Source organism: Anser anser, assembly GCF_964211835.1.
Source record: "Anser anser genome assembly, chromosome: 4".
In the NCBI taxonomy this organism is placed as follows: domain Eukaryota; kingdom Metazoa; phylum Chordata; class Aves; order Anseriformes; family Anatidae; genus Anser; species Anser anser.
In genome coordinates this window covers 45,726,822-45,745,071 of record NC_139724.1, presented here as the reverse complement: position 1 = coordinate 45,745,071, position 18,250 = coordinate 45,726,822, and the positions used below count along the sequence as shown (strand labels likewise).

The 18,250-nt window shown below is 37.4% G+C and overlaps 2 protein-coding genes across 5 annotated transcripts in view; one reads left to right on the top strand and one right to left on the bottom strand.

The window, feature by feature from the left end:
• PDE5A (phosphodiesterase 5A) overlaps positions 1-3,828 on the bottom strand; it is a 135,616-nt gene extending 131,788 nt beyond the window's left edge. The window contains exon 1 of one of the 3 annotated variants that reach the window (XM_083835964.1): positions 3,524-3,828. The gene's annotated coding sequence lies outside the window, so the exon portion shown is untranslated. The remainder of the gene's footprint in view (positions 1-3,523) is intronic. The other 2 variants (XM_083835962.1, XM_083835966.1) reach the window with 2 other exon arrangements.
• The window catches only part of LOC310899529 (uncharacterized protein), a 68,295-nt gene that overhangs the window by 32,416 nt on the left and 17,629 nt on the right, over positions 1-18,250 (top strand). The window lies entirely within an intron of this gene.

Sequence of the window (18,250 nt, the reverse complement as noted above, 5' to 3'; positions counted from 1 at the left end):
AAGAACTGCTGAGGTGCATGAAAAACAAGATGTAGCAGTTAACATGGTTTTCAAGGATTTTGAAAAGACATGTTCAACAGCTGGTTCAGTCCAACAGAACGTTTCTTACCTAGCAATTCATGACAGTCTACTGTGCCATTTGGTTGCTTTTCATACACTGGGATAAATATCATAAAAGCAATTATGCATATAGAATATGCTAATACTAAATGTGAAAATATCTGGATTTTCTATTAAAGAATGTTGGCTTGTTACACCAAAGTAAGTTTAGCAGAACAGTTAGGTACAAATGTGGAAACTATGACCTGTGTAGCTGAGATGTTTGTAATTGCTGATGGCATGACTACTAAAGCAAAACCAGTTGCAGACCTGTCTTACATGCATCTTATGAAATGGACACTGGGGTGCAGAGTTTCCATTTTTTTCTTTAAAAAGCATGGATTAGTGTTTACACAGGTTGCTGTTAAATAAGCAGGTGTTACGTGAGTTTGAAATATGAACATCGAAAATGCACCTACAAAGGTCTTTGCAATAGTGACATCAGTGCTTTATATTGACTGTAATCCAGATCTTAGCACTTTCTTGTGTATTCTATAAAGGTATTTTTCTCTATGGAATAAATAGGATGCAATGCTACTTGTTACAACGCAGTGAGTGCAGTCTTACACTGCACCATGTCTCTCTCTTCCTACATATCCTTTGCCTGTATGTTAAGGATATGGATATTGAAGACCAGACCCGTAGCACTATTGAAGGCATAAATAACCTCTTAGTCTTAAGCTCAGCTACCTGTCATCAAGTTCAAAATGTTTTTTCCCAGTTGTATCTCATTACACTCCTTTCTATGCAGTGCAGGGAATGTACAGCCTCAGCTTAAAATCAAGAGCAGGGGCTGAAAGATAACTAATATGCCTGCTAGTTGTCAGACTATGTTTCTATTCCTCGGTTTGATGTTAATGACTTCATAAGGATTAGATAAGGTTAAAAGACCTACTATGCTTCCCTTTTCTAGAATTTCTTGAATCTACAGGATGGACTTCTAAAGTGATGAGTTAAAGCCAAGTTACTGTTAACTGTACCTTAAGCTGCTAAACAACTTAAATTACTTTCTTTAACTTAAAGAATTGTAAAGTGTTCATCTGCACTATACACTGCATAATTTGCTTCTGAGCGTGGAATGATAGCAGGTACTTAATTTCTATAATGGTGGTTTCAAATTGGACCTAGTGTATAGGTTTAAAATATATCTTTTTTAAGATATGAAATTCTTGTTTTGAAGAAATTATTCACTGACACCTGTCCACAGATTATTTTGACTGTCTTCAGACTATGTATTAATTTGTGGTTTTAAGATACATCATTTAATACATTTTTAGAAAAGAGGAATATAGACTTTTAGCATTAGATGAGAATTTAAGAGCACTTGCTGTGTAAAAGAACAAAACTGTACAAGTCAGGTGAAAGTTGTTAGTTGTAGCAAAGTTAATGAAGCTATTGTAATTTATGTCCTTTTTCAAAATCTTAGCTCTGACTAAACTTGGGGATTATCCCCATCTAGAGTAAAGAAGTTCATGGTTAGCCCAGGCCTTTTCTTTGTTTCATGGAAATTATAGGAGTCATTTTCCAGAGGCTGTTGGTGGAAAGAGGTTACTAAAGAGATCTCTGCCTGTTCTGAGGTGGTTGCTCTTATCCTTGCAGGGTGTTGAGGAGAGAAAGAAGGGAGAAACATGAGAGAAGCCACTTTAAGCTACTTCTGCATCTATAATAGATTCATTCCTTCTAGCTCAAAATGTTACAGTAGCTAAAAGATGCTGTAAACTGCAGTGGTGTGTTGGCAGCTGTTAGTGGCTGACCACTATTTCTCCACCTTGGAGGAAAACATAGGGTTACAAAAGGTGATATCACTACAGAAATCATGTACTTCCATGCTCACTCAGTCCCGGTGATTATTACGTAGTGAATTTGGCCGGTAAGTCATCCCTATTTCCTGCAAATTGGAGATGGAAGATGCAGAAAAAAAGCTGTTGGGTTTTGCCTTAGGCACTGAAGATCAGTGCAAGAGTGCTATTCAGATGTTAACACACCTCAACTGGCATTAGTACTCAACTTTTAAAATAGTGAATATTCCAAAAAACTTGAATGTGCATCTGCCACTGTTGGTAACAATGTGGGAGGTAGTTATTAGTACTAAGAACCTTAAGGGTTCTCTTGACAGATAACAGCTTGCTATTGAGACTATTTTAGGAAGATCATTTGCTTGGAAGAAGCACGTTTCTTTTTTTTGACAGTATCAGAGCTTAATCAAGTATGCTGTTACCTAAATATCTCTACAGACAAGTATCTGTCAAAGATGGATGCAGAGATCCAAACTGAATGGCAAAGAATTAAAATTGCCCAATTTGTTTACATTGCTCTTTTAAGTAAGTCTTTCACTGTATAGTTTGATGCTAACCAGTCATTCCTGGACTGAAGCTTTTGTAAGCAGTATAAACAAATTTTTATTCCTTTAAATATATTCATTTAAAACAGAAGAAACCTATAAGTGAACTGTCTTCAGAAATCTGGCTAACGAACAAGGCATTTCTTACCTTTTGTGAATGTGTTCAGTACTGTACAAACAAAGAATAATTATCCATTCTTCTGTAAACCTAGGTGTTCTCATTTTAACCTCAATGACATTACATTTTATTTAATGATATTCCATGGCTACTGGTCTTGATGAGCTTATATCATTTTTGCTAAAATAATTGAAACTTCATAACCTGTCTACTTCATACTTCTATTCATATTTATCTTCATTTGACAGGACTCCTTTCTGATTTTGACTTCTTGTTGTTCTGAGAGGGAACGAAGATGGCCTGTGGCCTCTTATTACACAGGATAAGCAGATCAGATAATTCAGCGTTCGATAGTGCAGTAAATTCAGTTAGTAAATTCAGCTTTATGCAGTAAGCCATTACTGTCGTTAGGCCATCTTAAAGTAAGAGTGCAGTTCCCAATTCTTTCCTAAAGAGCATCAATATGCTAGTCCTAGCAAGTACTTCTTTCTCATCCAGTATAAGTTTCTGTTTTGATTTCAGAATACACCATGTCATTTTAAGTTGCTAAATGGTATGATTTACTAACTGTTCTCAATAGATTGATTGTTGGCATCTTGTGAGGATGGCGTCCTAGCTGTTCTTCTCCTAAAATGCAATCAGTTTTATAAAGTAGCATTATTCTTGTGAAAACAGCTTTTATGTATTTCTTTGCATGTTTATTCTCAGCATTATATTGCTGGAAAACCCTTTATCTGCCAGAAGATCTTCTGAACACCAATTACAAACCATTCTACAGTCCAAACTTCCTATGTAAATGCCACATGACTTTAGGTAGCAGGTTCTCTAAGTACATTATCTGTAACCAACTTTTCAGATTTCTGAGCCTTATCACTGCTGCATATTCAAAGCATTGCTCATTTATTGTATTTGTCATCTAGTTAGACTGTATAACATTTATCCAGCCAATTTACTTTCAGTCTTACCTCAGTGTTCACAACCTCATCTTGCTGAGAAGTCTTACCCAGGCTCCTTATCCTGAAAACTTGGGGCTTTTTATTTGTTTTATTAACTCCCATGGCTTGCAAGCAGTCCAGCTTTTGTTCAGTCGGTGCTCGGTAGGCTGGTGCATGCCTCTGCACTGCTTGGGTTTTCTTTAATCAACATATGGGCTATAATATATTGGTTGTTTTGAGTCTGATGTCATGGGAAAAAGTGTTGCTTGAGTCAGTATGGAAACGTGCCCAGATACATTCAAGTTGTTTCTTTCTTGACTGTAGTATCATCTGCTTGAAACTTCTCACTTGCCTTCTAATGGTTATTCCTGCTTGTCCACGGGCTGTTTCCAGTCCAAATATAGTGCTACTTGATTGAAAAAATCCAAGAAGCAGTTCTCTTTTGGGCATGTGTTTAGCAATCCCAACTAAATCCCTTCTAAAATACCATGGTCCAATTTGTCATAAAATGACAGGGCTTGCTAAGGCTGTCCCTTTGGACATCTGAGTGACTTCTGTGTCTGCAAAGCCTGAAAAACTCTGCTGAAATTTGAAATGTTTTTCAAACTGTTTTCACCCTTTCTCTGAACTCATCATGAGGAAGCAGTAACCTAGGGTACCCTCATGATCACTTACTGACCAGTAATATGGATTGTGCAACGGATTCAGGGCTGTGGCCTATACTGGGGTGGGTTTTTTGCACTGAAGAAACCTTTCAGATAATATTTGGGAATTAGTTTAAAAGTACAGCTAAAATGGTTTTATTAGCTTGGCAGCTTAGCTAAAGTATATTAGTCGGGGTAAACTAATGTAACTCTTAACAGAGCTGAGTTATAACAACTGAAGAAATAGCCGTTAAATTCTAGGGAACTCATTATACAGGATGAATAGATCAATACAACCTTGAAAGGCTTTAATCTCTCCTGACATGTATAAATAATGTGGAGAAATCAACTTTCAATTAACTTCTCTTGCTAAATATTTTTATTGTACTCTTTCTGCTGATGACATAGTTGCTGTAAAAAAAAAAAAAAAAAAAAAAAAACACATGGAAATCCGCTCAGGATAAAGCTGTCCAGAGCTTTATCTTCAGATGTGTAGTACCTGTTCAGGACAAGGGGTCCAGCAGGCTTCAGAGTTTGCATGTTCCTCTTGCAGTATTGAAAAAACTGTGAAATGTTACAGCTTCTGTTCTATAAATACCAACTGGGATGTTTCTGTAACTGTTAACCCAGTTGAATAAGAATGGGGTTTTCCTGGGGACAAAAGATACCATGCTAACTTGAGGGTTGTCTTGCTGCCAGATTTTAAGCTCCTGTTATAAATCATTATGGTTCTTCAGAAAACAGATGAAAAATATGAATGTTGGCAAAAACATCCTTCACTAAGTTTGTTCCAAAAAAGGCTGAACTATTTTATATCAAACTTTAAAAAAAATAAAAAAAAATTTCCAGAGTACAAGAAGAAATTTCAACCTGACTGAAGTCTGATGTTCTTGAAAGCCTAAGTGTTTAATGAAAATAATTAGGCAGATTAAACTGTCAGTATAACCATGCACTCACCCTTTAATAACTACACAAACACTAAAGGGAAGGGGTCAGGATATGTCCTTTTCTGTTTCTTTCTAATAAAGAGTATCTTGGCAGACAAAGTCCTGTAACAGAACTGGATGGTACAGGTCTGGAACAAGTGGGTTCCAGTAGCAGAACTGAATATAATGTGCTGCTTATTAGCTACCTAGATACTTTTTGAAGATAGGAAAAAAAAAGTAGACTGCATTATAAAGATGTATAAGAAGTGCTGGTATGTGTAATCACCACTTCCTAAGTTTTTCATTTTGCCTAACTTTTTCCAGGACACTTCCCAGCATGTAGACAATTTGTCTTGCAGTTTTCAAACTATTCAGAATTTCCTTCATCTCTTTCACTGAACAAAAAGAAATGACCATTACAGAAAGTGGTCCTGGCTTGCAAGTGCTGCAAAGTATTTTCTGGCAACATTCTTTTCTGGCATTTGAAGTTTTGCTTCATGTCCTCTTAGTTTCATGTAAAATGGCTTTGGTCACACTCTCAGCAGGGACACTGGTAATGTTTTAAGACAATACCAGGTGAGGTCTACCTCAATGTTGTCTGACTGCATTTGTCTGCGTTAGAAACATTATGCAATGTGGATGGCTGGGGAGCTATGTGTAGGGAGATCTTTGGTTGCTTGTAGCTGGGTATGAAGGAACTGCCGAAGGCTGCAAAGCACACAGTGAAAAGGGAAACTGAGATATCCTCAGGCAGTACTCATGAGATGGAGGGAGTGTGTGTAGTTCCACCAAAGAACTAAAACCATGCATATGGTGTTGAAATAATGCAAATTTTACTACCTGAAACACTTTGAATTTGAAGTGAATAGGGAACTAAGTTATAAAACAAACATACATGCCTCATTGAAGTCCATCTCTTCTGGATATGCTTAAACTGCATTGAAGATGATAATTTAAAATTCATCTACAAATGGACTCAAAACAAACTCATCTTGAAGGTAGTCTTCATGTTAATCAAAAATTGAGTGCTTTTTGTTAGCTTGTCTCATCTATTACATTTCCTTACCAAACACATGTACATAAACTTTTAGTGACTCCTACCTATATAGTGATGAGACGGACCATCTATTCTCTGCCTTTGTATTCACCTTTGTCTGTTGCATTAAGTGTGTTTTGCTTAGAAAAAAGCATCTGGCCTTAGGAAAGCCATTTGGCAGTGACAAGTGAGCACATATTCTGATATTCAAATTGAGAGGTCATGTCCTAAGATTTGTTCTTAGTTACTAGTCTGTATGACCAATGTTTTTAAAATACTGCTGGAGATATCCAGGATATTTTAGCTATTTATAATTCCTATTGTTGTAACTCTCTAGGGATGATTAGATTGGTTGACTTCAGTGGTGTGATAGCTATTGATATAAATAACTTTCCAGAAGATTTCCTTGTGACTTCAGAACATCTTAGCCAGTAACAAAAATATTTCTGAAGAAGTTTAGTTCCCGAGCTATTTTCTGAAATTCACACCAGGCACTGATCTGCATACAGAAGAGCTGAAAGTCTCTAAAAGCCAGTCTGTGAGTGCCTAGGCTTCTCAAAGGAATCTGTTAAATTTCTAAGTCAAACTTTTAGGAGTCTTAAGCTCTAAACCTTCTTAATTTCTCAATATTGTGCTTTCTGTCAAGTTTGGAGAAAATGGAAGAAATGCTCACCCAGATGAAAGCCAAAATAAACTAGATAAATTGACCAATGATCAGAATAACATAGCTTAATGAATAGCTAGGGAAATCTGGCTGAGGGACAGAATCATTCAAATCTCTCCACTTATTGGAAGCATCCTTAAAGTTCTGCTGTTGGAAAATCATGGAATAAGTCTTTCCTGTGAGACTTCCAGCCTTTCCTGATTTCAGCCAGGAAAGGAATAGTGGAAGAAGTGTTTCTTACTCTATTTTGATGCTTCTGGTCCTGATCCCTGAAGAGAAGGGAAGCAGAGGAATGATATGCCTGCTTGCATGTGAAAATGAACTAACATAAACTTGTAATTGTTTGTTCATGTGGATTATTCCATTCCATGCTTTGGCTACAACTTTAAATCATGTTTTTGGGGACTAACGCTGAGGAATAGCTCGCTTTTCCCTAGCTGGACCAAAGATTTCAGGCAGTTCAGAGATCTGAAAAATAAAGTAACCAAGCTCAAACTGTGCACGTATACAAGTACAATTTGGATAACCTCAGATTACTTGTGAAAACTTGAATTCTTATACATGATCTATAGTTGACTGAGAGGCCTTGAATGTAATAAGAATTTGTCCCTATAATTCAAGGATTTAAAAAAAAAAATAATTTAATTATCAACAGAAAATGCTGAAAGTCTTCACTCTTGCATCATTTTCAATCATACGGCTTTTCATACAGATAGCTGCTTCTAGCCTATTAAGTATGCAGACATTATAGCATCATATAAAGATTTCCTTGATTATTGAAAGGACAGATACTACTCAGGCAGCAAAATATTCAGGGTGTTTGAGGAAACTGAAACTCTTCACCTTACCAGAATGAAGTAAGTGTTATTCCAGTATGAAATACTTGCATTAGCATGGCGTGCTCTTTGCTACATAGAAATGCAGACATTCCTCAGCTAAGCAGTGTTCCACACACCCTAAAAACCTTCCTCAGAGTGACAGCCCTGCTTTTCTTGGAGAATGTTTTTAGTACCATTTTGGAGCCATCTAAAATTGGAAACCTCCAGAGAATGAGCCAATCCCTTGGCCAAGGAAATATGAATATATTTGAAATTTAGTAAAACCTCTGAGACGTGCTTAAGTCACAACACCAATCAGTCAGCGTCGCTCTGCAGACTGGGACAAGCTGGAACCAGGTACTCTCTGGTGCCCTGGGAGTACAGTCCTCACTGGTAGTGGTAAAATTAGGGAGTTTCTTGAGGTAAAAGAACAATAATGGCACACTTTCTGAAGAAAAATAGTAATTCCATAATGAAAATGTGGAGGATTAATTACAGTGAAACAAGTGTACCATCATGCTGAATTAGTTCAGCTTGATGATCTCATCACCACTGTAGACGGTGGTGGCAAGCAGCAAATTATCATGGGGGAAGTGCAAGAAATGTCATTGTAAGATCATATGAAATAACCTACTCAAAGGGAACTTTTCCCTGAATTAAAGACTGTTTATGATCTGGAATGCTAGACTTGCATCTTTTCTAGACTCTTCTTGCTAATCACCAGTTTAGTGTAGATGATTGACATAAATACATGGGGATACAATCATATCTGGGGGAAGAGTGGAGTTTAGTTTTGCAAGACTTTAGACATACTAAAAGACAGTCTTTAGCTGGACTGATTAGAATAGAAGTAACACAGGCAAAGGTAAAATGTGTACTCCATAACGTGCAAAAGAGTACTTTGATCAAATTTGTTCCTGCATTTTCTGAAGACTGTGGAAAATCTTCTGGAGTTTCAATCAATTTTTCTAACCAAAAGTTCCTACTTCTACTCCCTGACTTTTCTCTAGGACCCAGCTCACACTTGAGAAAAAAAAAAAATTGAAACTCCAGCACATCAGTGCTCATTTTTCAGTTTTACTTATTCTGCCACCTGGATGTATAAAAGCACAGTTGTTCCCTCTGTTCCTTTTGCAGTTCCCAGCTTTCAATTGCCCATAAATCTCAGATGACTTGGAATGAGAAAGGAGCATGCAGTGTTCATGCAGAACACTGAGTTAAGGCAACTTCAAAACTGGGTCTATTTAATGATATGAGCTGTCAGTTTCCTTCCCTCTATAACAAATTAAGATGAGTATCCTTACCAAAGGAGGTGCTCTTCACGTGAATATAACAAGAACATTTAACCCCTTTTTTCTTTATTACTGAATGTGATCTCTTACGAATTTCTCTACCCACAAACTGTTTTGTGTCTTCATTTTCTTTTCTTGAAGCCATTGATTAAAGCTAATGATTATGTCCTGTTTTGTTTAATGAATGTCTACTTTATTTGATGACAATAAGATGCCTAAATTCTTACCCGGATCTTCTGCAATGACTTGTGTAACAAACTCTTTACCCATCAAAGCAGGTACTGAACCATGGAGCACCTGAGCTAAGACCATTGGGTGCTGTTGTGAGCTAAAGCTCTCCAGCAGATCTGTGAAAAAGGCTTTTCACAGGTGAGGGGAGAGACTTGATCCAGCCAACTGTCTGTGTTTCCTGCCCTGGAAATAAAGGAGCTATAATTTAAAGTTCAATATTATCTGAAGATATCACCAGGATAGATGTTTTTTTGCTGCAAACTGTGGCACCGAGGAAGCTGCAGCCTGGCAATTGAGTGTTACTGCCTCCTTTCTCTGTACTGCTGCTGCTCCCTGGTGCAAGGGAGAGGTTACGTTAGAAATCCCCAGTTCATTAGATGTGTTAGGTTCCTGTTCTGTTTGTTCTAGATTGGCTGTGATAATGGCACAGAAAAAGAAAACTTGCTTGTTCTCATCCCTGCCTATGTAACTGTGAGATTTAAGTCCTCTATGTGGAATTTAAGAGTTGTTTTTAGAGACTTATTCTGTGAAACAATCTAGGTTAGAAACAATCTATGTTACTCTGGAAAAAGAAAAAAGGGGAAAAAAAATAATTTTCAAAGACTGAATTTGAAGTTAACCAATCTCTTCTCTGCTGCTTGGTCTGGATTTACTTCCAAAAATAAACACTTCTGCAAACTTTTACTCTAGATGGTGGTGATTCCCTTTAGTACCAAGGCAATTGTTCTAATTGATTTTAATTTTCAATACTAAAAACTAATCAGAAGCAAAATATAGTAGGAATATTCATGGTTTTGCTTGCAGAAAATGAAAAACAAATGCTCTTTTTTTACTTTAATACCACTCCAGCTCTAACTAAAAATTTCTATTTTTGTCCCAACTTCTGACACAAAATACATTCAGACTTGATAGAATAACTTAGTTATATTGGGTCTAAGCTTCAGAAGAAAATATTTTTGTTTCCTATTTTTTATCAGAGACCTTTCTAAGAGGAAAAAAAAAAAAAAACACAACAGCAAATAAGAAATTCTTCATGGTTAATCTCCAGGAAAAAAAAAAAAAGCTTTAATAATATGTTTGAATTGCACGTAGACACCTTTGCTAATACATTCATACTGTTGCCAGGCTTGCATTGCAGATAGCCACTGTGTCTGAAAGCTTATCAAGTTACCCTTTCCTCATGCTAACAGATGGTGAAGCAGCAAAAGGCAGGTGTCACTTTCCAGGTCTCTGGTCCCTGTGCTGCCTGGACCACAGACTAAGAGAAAGAAGGTCATCCTGTGGCACAGCGCTGGCACACTTATGTTTCAGTATCTAAATGCAGCTGGGTGCTAGCTCTGATGTTTGGAGAGAAATTGCAAGAGGTCCTGATAAAACTCTAGTGTGCTGTTCTTGGGGGGTCTGGGGTGATTGTCCTTCATCTGAGCTTACTGTCATTTCTCCAGAAAATGAACTCCCACAGCTAACACTTCTTCTTAGAATGGAAGACTTTTTATTTTTTTTTTTTCTGAAGGATTGCTTTTCTTTTGTCATGTGTTTTAAAGTGCATGTGTCCCTTTGATAGGTCTTAGCCCCATCACTTCAATGATGAACAACAAATTTCACCACAGTGCTTCTAATATACCTGTTCATGATATTTGCTTTTCTTGCTTCCAGAAGGCAATTTCACTGTAGATCAGTAAGCAATGTCCAAATCTATCACTGTGCCTCCTCTATGAGCCCTTTGTGTTGTGGTGTGTGGGTTTGATTTCCAGGCTTTATCCAAGAGACCTTACTAAAGCATTAATAAGATATCAAAAACACGTCAACAGCTGCTAGGCTTTGATATTTGTATTGGCTTCCCCCCACACTTTGCATAATGAGGTTTCCCTGCATTAGCTTACATTAAACTATCATGTAACTTAGCCTAATAAGAAAACGTGCAAGAGAACAAACGAAAGCTCTTGAGCTTTTGTTATGGACTAACGTATAGCATTATACCATAATGGTGGCTTTGTGGAATGGTGTAGCTCTAGAGGGGCCGTGGGGAGGGATGAGATGAGGGTAGGAGGGAGCCCTGTTACTGAGACTTGCACTGAGTGTACAAAAGCTGCATTGCTGCTGCAGAGAAATGTGGACTTCTGCATTTCTGTTTCTAGCTCTCAGCACTGCTATGGTTAAAAAAAAAAAAAAATGTGGCAAGGTTAGGTTTAGTGGCCTGACTTCTAGTTGTCTTTGAGACTGTATCTGCATGTCTGAAGATACTTACTTGTGCTGGAGGCCTGAATAGCTATGGATGTGTATGCATTTCATTTATATGTAGGGAGAACAACTAGAAAAACATTGGAACATTGGTTGAATAATTAATTTCAATTTGAAGGGAATTAAAAAAGAAATCTTTGTTTTATTCTTATTGTTAAGTCTCTGGACATGAAGTAGGTATAAGATCTTCTAGTTATTCTGTGTCAGGGGACTAAAGAGGACCTATCAAACTGTTTAAAATTTGGTGGGTAAAGAAGGTATGCTTTTCTTCCTGTTGAATTAGGTATCATAGAAATCCTATAATTTATGAAGGTGACAAAAAATAATTTAACTGGCTTTTGAGGTCAGTGATGATAGTTTGGGGATTTAGTTGGCTGCTTGAGCCCAGATTGTTTAATCAGTCTCTTTTGGCTCTTGCTGTAGCTTGAATATGGAGTGAAAGAGAAGCCTGCATTTACGTGGGGATGCAAGAATATGGATGCAAACAGCTGAGCCACCTGGCTCTTCATATTCAGGCTTAAATCTGAGCATTTGTCCAAATGAGCCCTGTGAGGTTCTGTACTCTCACAGGGAGCAAATAATTTAAGACACGGAAAAAGAAACTTCAGTTTAGCTGCTTGAACTCAAATTTCAGAGGAAGTCTTCCTAGCTTCAATGGTATACTCTAAGTGCAAATGTTCAGGCTATAGCTGAGCAACTTCATCTTTTGCTTTTTTTTTTTTTTTTTTCATCTATGGCAAATTGTTTTCCTACAGGAGAACTGCAGGCAAAAACAACTCTGCTGTAGAGAAACTGGGACGGTGGGGATATTATCATTTGAGCTGCTATGCCTGGTTTTAGGGATGTTTTTGCTGTGAGGGTGACCTAAAAGCAGAGCTAACAAATGCAAGAATCTTTCCTTTGGTGCTTTTCTTTTTGCTCCTGTTGCAGATCTGCAGTTGATACATGATCACTAGTTCTTTGTGCATATGACCTTGCATAACAGAACAGCTGAATGTAAATGTATTTTTCATAGCTTCCCTTAGTGTTTGCACTCCACAGTCTTCTCTTCCTGGAAGAAGCTGGCATGTTGTTGCATTTTTTGCAAAACTAGTAAGTTTCTCTTCAAGGGGTAAATCAGAAAGTCATAATAAAGCACCACAACCTAGGCAACTGTGACGAGATATTTTAGAAGCAGCTGAAAATGAAATGAAAACCCTTTCAAACTTGTTCTTAGTCTGCTCTTATTAAATCTGTTCTATAATTGCTGCCTGTATAAACAGTAGAAATTAACCTTTCTTTGGCTTACTCTAAGAATAACACTGCTCTGAAAGTGGATAGCTTATTATGTGTAGTGCTCCACATGTACATATTTGAAATATTGATCTTTAGAGCCCAGTAAGTACTGTAAATTACTTTTGCAGTGTATTCCTTACTATGGTGTAACACCTTTTCAAACTCAGTTGTGAAGTAATTTCATACTTTTTTGGACATTTTTCTTTCTTTTCCTTTTAAAGAGTATTTTAGTTAATATCTACACACGATTCTTTGGAAATTTATGGAGTTTATAAAAGCTGTCTAAATAATTAGAAAAGGTTTGAAAAAGAAATGAATGCAACAAAATCAGTTATTCAAGATTCAAACATATGCAAATACTCTGGGTTCTAATAAGATAAAGGATCATCTGCAGTTGCTTATGAAAAACTAGTGTATCTCTTAATTTGGAGCTTTGGCACATCTTTTGATTATCATGCAACTTCAAGTATCTGCTGCCCTACTTTGATTCCCATGGCAATGTCTTTCAGGAGTTCTCTTGGTTAAAAAAAAAAAAAAAAAAGGCTTCACAGCATGACTAGATGCCTTAAGGTAGAGAACAAGGGCTTTTCTCTCCTTGCACAAATGGGGAATGACAGCAGCAGGCAGAAGAAAACTTCAGGGTGAGTAATGGGAAATCTCTAGATATGTTGTCTTTGTGATGTTAATGAACTGGAGCAGGATTCAAGGTGAAGTCTTTTTCAACTTATTTTTAAAAGTGAATAGCTCCAGTGCTTACATGATCAACACAGAAAGTGTTAATGGAAGTCGCTGGATACCAGGTTCTTTTCAAATCGTGGCCCTAAGCTACTGTAGTTCTGAAATAAGGTTAAATCAATGAGGTGAGTACAGCCACCATCCATCCTGGTAACAAAATAACACAGTATATCTTTGAGCAGTCTGAACAGGGGGAATTTCATAAATGATGAATTTTACAAAGTGATTACAACAAAGAGTTGATAGTTTTTGTCACAGGATAGATACCTTTTGTGTACACTTCTGTGACCTCTCTGGAAATGAGAAAGCAAGAGAGTGGTTCCTGTAAATGCTCTACCTTTACTTGTATGTCTAGCATAACCCTGGCATTCACTTCCTTCATCTTAATGATCCAAATATCTATATGACAGAAAATAACCAGACTTATACATTTGTTAAATTACTGCTACGACCTTGATCATACCCTGAAGCTTCACGTGATCGCAGCTACAGTTGTGATTAGTCATTTTTACTGCTGTCAGGTACTCATAAATTTGCCTGTGAAATGTGAAAATAAAACATTGTAGAAATTATTAAAATATATTGTTTTGTTTGCAAAACCTTGCATTTTCTTATCATACATTATCTTAGCTATTTTTGTACATGCTATTTAGACCTTAATGAGCAAAAAGAAGTGCTGTTAGCGTGATCCAGAACCAAATAAATTAAGGACAGCCAAAAGTTTCTGCTCAAATAAACTACGTTCCAGAACCATTCTTACTTTGAAAAGTTATTTGTTATCTCTGTTATAGAAAGAGGGATTGGGAATAGATAGAAGCTTTGAAACTGGTTTGTGTTAGCACAATAAATGATGAAAAATAATCGAAAATACTGATTTTGCTTCTTATGGGCAAAGCATTCTTAATTGTTGACATGGCTAACCCATCGCTAAATGTCATGTAAAAAACTGAATGAGAAAATTAAATTCCCAAATATAAACAAAACATGCTAGAATTAATTATTTGTTAGGAAACCATAGTAAAGTAATATTCAATTTTATAGATGCCTATTAAAAAACTTTAATGCACCAGTACCCTAATTCTTGGAAGAAAACTACATCTCAGCAGTACTTCCAAAATTAAGATTTCAGTTCCCACCATCAGGCTGCCTTCAGGGATCATGCTGTCATGAGTCTCAACACATTTTTATGATATCTGATATTATTGTTTCAATGCAATACACAACTTCACATTCAGTTGGAACAGTGAAAATATTATGGCACTAGAATGTTATTCTTTTAACAGATGGTTTGTACCTCTAACGGGGAAAGTTTTATGAAATTTGTATTGGCTTGATTTGCAGAAAGCATACCCATTTAGTGGTTCACTTTGACATAACTTTTCTATTTTACATTACTGCTTGGTGCATAGGGACAGAATTGTTTAAAATTTTTTCCTTGCCTTTATTTTTCTTGCTTTTGTCTTTAAAAAGCTCCAAAGAACTTCTGTGTACAATGTGGTTTGAAGTTGAAAAAGGTATTCATTTTGAACAGGCATTTTGTTTTAGTAAGTATCCATTTCAGGACCCTTGTGTATATATTGGTGTGAATGGCACAGCTTCAAAGGATAAAGATGAATGCTTCATACTTAGTGTTGAAAACAACCTGCTGTCAGCAGAAAAGCTTTTTGAACTGGTTGGAGCCCAGATCTGAGAAGTTATTAATTTCTGACTTCTCTTAGGCTATCCCTTTTCTTTTGAGCTTGCTTTAATGAACATCACTTGGTACAGCCAAAATAAATGGCACCGTCTTGCCCTTAGTGGGACCCTGGGTATTCTGCTGTCTGTGCCAGAGTCCTAGGCTTGAGCAGGGTCATGCTCAAGCACCCGAAGAAGTCACCCACCTTACAGTTACGTTAATATCTTCTCCTCCATTAGCAGTCATGTGCAAATCCTTGAAATCTGGAGTAGGTGCTTGAAGTCTACTTTATGAGCTTAGGGACTTAGGCCTGGAAATTTTGGCTTGTCCTTTTCAATATTGGGAGCATTCACCTGAGAGAGCTGGAGTTGTTCAGCCTGGATTAAAAAAGGCTCCAGGGAGACCTTATTGCAGCTTTTCAATGCTTAAATGGGGGCTGATAAGAAATACGGGGAGAGACTTTTTACTAGGGCCTGCAGTGGACAAGGAGTAATGGAGTAACCTTTATACTAAGAGGTTGTAAACTAAAATGGTTTAAAATGGTTTTAAACTAAAATTAGGTACAAAGTAGAAATTCTTCACTCAGAGGGTGGTGAGGCCCTGGCACAGGCTGCCCAGAGAAGCTGTGGCTGCCCCATCCCTGGAGGTGCTCAAGGCCAGGCTGGATGGGGCTTTGGGCAACCTGGTCAGGTGGGAGGTGTCCCTGCCCATGGCAGGGGGGTTGGAACTGGATAGGCTTTAAGGTCCCTTCCAACCCATTCTGTGATTCTATGATCTGCACGCAAATGTGAAACTTAACCTTTCTGAAACAATCTTTTTCTGAAAGTGAGCTGTAAAGATACTGCCTACTTTATGGAAATGTTTATGGTTTTTTAAACCTTTTGAGCTTAGCAAGCTTGAGCTGAAATGTGAAAATCAAACTATGTCCTCTCTGCTTATTACACCCTCCTCTGAGAAGGAGTATTTTGCAATCTAGGCCACCATAATGTAAACACCGCCTAAGGCAGACGAGTCTCCTGGTTGTGTCAGTTCTGTGGTCACAGCAAGTAATGTTGGAGGAGAGAGGTAGATCCAGGTGAGTGACTGCTGTGCCCTGGCTGGGAAGGGACCACTTCTGGTGCCTCTCTGATTCCAGCAGCAAAGCCCTGAACTCTACTTTTTTTAATCTTACTGTGAGTCCAGCAAGATTGTCATGTGTCCGGCACAACTCATACTGAAACTGTGCTTTCTGCGAAGGCCCCAGCAGTGTTCTTGTGCAGTGCAATTCTCCAGAACTGCAGTAATGCTGCAGGCTGTATCTTAGAGGTGCTGGTTTGTCCTGTTTTCAGCTGTGGCACCTCCCACGTTTCATGTCCAAGGTGAAGCAATGGGAGCGGTGTGCATGTAGATGTAGCATTAAGAAGTACTCGTATGTTGTAAATTCTCCTTTCAGAGGAGGGGAAAAAAGAGAGCGTGGCTTCTTTTTTTTTGTTGTTTGCTGCCAGTTTCCCCTCTTCTTTTTGTTGGCTCCATGCCTCCTGAGGGCAAGAAGGAACTGCCTAGCACTGTGTGAACACAACTGATGCTGCAAAGATTCCGTAAGAGCTCTGTGAAGCAGAGTTTGGAAACAGACTAAGAAAAAAAAAACACATACATCAGATAATGTTACTTTCGATATTTTTTTCTGTGCAACTCCAATTTCAACTCTTTGAGAAGGATCCACGGAAGACAGTTCTTGAAACCAAACTCTGTGAATTGACATCAAGAAAACACAAGGTTAGTTAGTCCAAGCTAATGGACTTGAAATCTATTTTTCTCTGGGAAAGGTTTAGTTACTTATGCTAGAATGAGTTGACAGTTCACAGAAGTGAGTAACACTTTCTGTAACACTGTGTTCTCTACTTCTGAGGAAATACTGAAGTTCAGTGTATTTATCTTCAGTATCCCTACTGGACTCCAAAGACTTTCACAGCTGAGAGGATAGGAAAAACATCGTGGAAATTTGAAGTTCAGAATCCTCAATAAGAAAAAGCAAGAAAAGCAAGAGTCTTCTGCTCAGTAGTTAGTAGATTTTAATCCTTAGCAACAACATTTTTAATATTTCAAAATAACTCTCACTGTAATTCAGTATCCCCTTTCGGTGGCTTATAAAAAATCCCACAAATTTTTAATTTTACTTGATTTTACCTAATTTTAAACGCTGCTAAAAATAAGCAAGTTCATATTCAATATTTTAACAGTGACTACCTAAACATAACCTTTGAAAAAGCTTTTTGCAAATGCAAATTACTTCTATAGATGAAACTTAAGTGGAAAAGTATTTAGCATGAAAAATTTTTGTACCTCCTCTGAACTTTTTTTTCCTCCATGTATTTGGTGCTAGTTGGAGCACTAATACCTAGGATTTCTCTCCTGCGTAGTGTTTTCAGTGGCTTGGTAGAGAGCAGGCTCAGGTCACAACAGAAGACCTCGGACAAAGGTTGCATTTAATGCAATTTGTTTCTTTCTCTCTAGCCCTGTTTTTCTTTGAATCTGAAATGCTTTTAATTTTCACTGCCACGAATTAAATTAACCCTTGTGAAATAGAGCTTGAAGAAAGGAAATATGAAATCAATACGTTTCCTGAGAAATTGGTGCATGTGGAATGTGCTTTATTCATGCATAAACCAATTATTTGTAATGAACAATTAATAAATGGCATCTTTCTTTGAATGTTTTATTGAGAGGGTCTAAAGTAGGCTATTTGTAAAAATGAACACAATAGAGATTTATTTATTTATTTATTTTTACTTCCTGGGTATTTAATATATATAGCATACCTGAGCAGTAACCTTAAGAAAAGGTCCATTAAAAATTCATGGTCCTTCACAGTGTTACAATCGGGAAGAGAAGGAGCTGTTAATGGCAAAAGAACAATTAATCTGAGGAATGGTACTGTAACCTGTGGCCTTGCAGAAGGTAGCCTCCATTAAATGCATGCTCAAGAAATCATCAAATAGCATTGATACACTAATGCCAGTAAGTTCCTGAGTTTTAGAAGATAGATGCGTTATTTAGTTCCGCTTTTTAATAACAGAGGAAGCAGATCTATTTAGGAAAGGTGAGGTGCAGTCCAAGCTTGCTCTCTTGTCACTGGCAATGCTAGATTAATTCATGGCAAATGCTGCGATAATGAAAAATGAAGGGAATAAAGGAGCGAGATAGCCAGTACTGACTGTCGGTAGGTCAAAGGCTTCTGGCC